This window comes from Arachis hypogaea, chromosome 9, assembly GCF_003086295.3.
Source record: "Arachis hypogaea cultivar Tifrunner chromosome 9, arahy.Tifrunner.gnm2.J5K5, whole genome shotgun sequence".
Taxonomy (NCBI): Eukaryota; Viridiplantae; Streptophyta; class Magnoliopsida; order Fabales; family Fabaceae; genus Arachis; species Arachis hypogaea.
Window position 1 is genome coordinate 39,476,955 of NC_092044.1, and position 2,419 is coordinate 39,479,373.

Here is a 2,419-nt window from a genome sequence, read left to right on the forward strand (position 1 = left end):
CATTGGAGGCCAGTGGACGTCCATTGAGGTCTTCCTCAGTGGTGTTCACTGCCTCTCCTTCCTCCCAAAATTCGGCCATGTTGATGGCCTTGCACTCTCCTTTTGGATTTTCTTCTGTATTGCTTGGGAGAGTACTAGGAGGGAGTTCAGTAATTCTCTTGCTCAGCTGACCCACTTGTGCCTCCAAGTTTCTAATGGAGGACCTTGTTTCAGTCATGAAACTTTGAGTGGTTTTGATTAGATCAGAGACCATGGTTGCTAAGTCAGAGGCATTCTGCTTTAGAACCCTCTGTCTGTTGCTGAGAAGATGATGGAAAAGGCTTGCTATTGCTAAACCTGTTTCTTCCACCATGATTATTGTTGAAACCTTGTTGAGGTCTCTGTTGATCCTTCCATGAGAAATTTGGATGATTTCTCCATGAAGGATTATAGGTGTTTCCATAGGATTCTCCCATGTAATTCACCTCTTCCATTGAAGGGTTCTCAGGATCATAGGCTTCTTCCTCAGATGAAGCCTCCTTAGTACTGCTTGGTGCATTTGCATTCCAGACAGACTTTGAGAAATCATATTGACTTGTTGAGTCAATATTTTGTTCTGAGCCAATATGGCATTCAGAGTGTCAATCTCAAGAACTCCTTTCTTCTGACTAGTCCCATTGTTCACAGGATTTCTTTCAGAAGTGTACATGAATTGGTTATTTGCAACCATTTCAATCAGCTCTTGAGCTTCTGTAGGCGTCTTCTTCAGATGAAGAGAGCCTCCAGCAGAGCTATCCAAAGACATTTTGGATAGTTCAGAGAGACCATCATAGAAAATACCTATGATGCTCCATTCAGAAAGCATATCAGAAGGACACTTTCTGATTAATTGTTTGTATCTTTCCCAAGCTTCATAGAGGGATTCTCCTTCCTTCTGTCTGAAGGTTTAGACTTCCACACTAAGCTTACTCAATTTTTGAGGTGGAAAGAACTTTGCCAAGAAGGCATTGACTAGCTTTTCCCAAGAGTCCAGGCTTTCTTTAGGTTGAGAGTCCAACCATGTCCTAGCTCTGTCTCTTACAGCAAAAGGGAATAGCATAAGTCTGTAGACCTCAGGGTCAACCCTATTAGTCTTGACAGTGTCACAGATTTGCAAGAATTCAGCTAAAAACTGATGAGGATCTTCCAATGGAAGTCCATGGAACTTGCAATTCTGTTGCATTAGAGAAACTAATTGAAGCTTAAGCTCAAAGTTGTTTGCTCCAATGGCAGGGATAGAGATGCTTCTCCCATAAAAGTCGGGAGTAGGTGCAGTAAAGTCACCCAGCACCTTCCTTGCATTGTTGGCATTGTTGTTGTTTTCGGCTGCCATGGGGTCTTCTTCTTTGAAGATTTCTGTTAGGTCCTCTACAGAGAGTTGTGCTTTGGCTTCTCTTAGCTTTCTCTTCAAGGTCCTTTCAGGTTCAGGATCAGCCTCAACAAGAATGCTTTTGTCTTTGCTCCTGCTCATAAGAAAGAGAAGAGAACAAGAAAATGTGGAATCCTCTATGTCACAGTATAGAGATTCCTTGAGGTGTCAGAGGAAAAGAAAAATAGAAGGCAGAAGTAGAAAATTCGAACTTATCAAAGAAGATGGAGTTCGAATTTTGCATTAAGGAATAGTGTTAGTCCATAAATAGAAGGATGTGAGAAGAAGGGAAGTAATTTTCGAAAATTGAGTGAAAGATTTTGAAAATATTTTTGAAAAACACTAATTGATTTTCGAAAATGAAAGTGGACAAGAAATCAAGTGATTTATGAAAAAGATTTTGAAATTAGAAATCAAAAAGATTTGATTGAAAACTATTTTGAAAAAGATGTGGTTAAGAAGATATGATTAGTTTTAAAAAGATGTGATTGAGAAGATATGATTTGAAAAACATTTTAAAAAGATTTGATTTTGAAAATTAAAAACTTGGCTAACAAGAAAAGATATGATTCAAACATTAAACCTTTCTCAATAGAAAAGGCAACATACTTGAAATGTTGAATCAAATCATTGATTGATAGCAAGTATTTTTAAAAATAGAGAGAAATTGATTTTGAAAAAGATTTGATTGAAAAGATATGATTTGAAAAAGATTTGATTTTGAAAAATTTTGAAAACTGAAAAAAAAATTGCATTGAAAACAGAATCTTCCCTCTTGTGCCATCCTGGCGTTAAACGCCCAGAATGGTGCACATTCTGGCGTTTAACGCCCAAAACTCTACCCTTTTGGGCGTTAAACGCCCAGCCAGGCACCCTGGCTGGCGTTTAAACGCCAGTCTGTCTTCTTCACTGGGCATTTTGAACGCCCAGCTTTTTCTGTATAATTCCTCTGCAGTATGTTCTGAATCTTCAATTCTCTGTATTATTGACTTGAAAAGACACAAATTAAAAATATTTTTGGATTTTTAATAG

At 38.2% G+C, this 2,419-nt stretch overlaps 1 non-coding gene across 1 annotated transcript; it reads left to right on the forward strand.

Annotated features, from left to right (window-relative positions):
* The first annotated feature begins 838 nt into the window (after positions 1–838).
* Positions 839–946, forward strand: LOC112713799 (small nucleolar RNA R71). Its single transcript, XR_003158760.1, has one exon. It is a non-coding gene; the product is annotated as a small nucleolar RNA R71 (small nucleolar RNA).
* Positions 947–2,419: the final 1,473 nt, after the last annotated feature.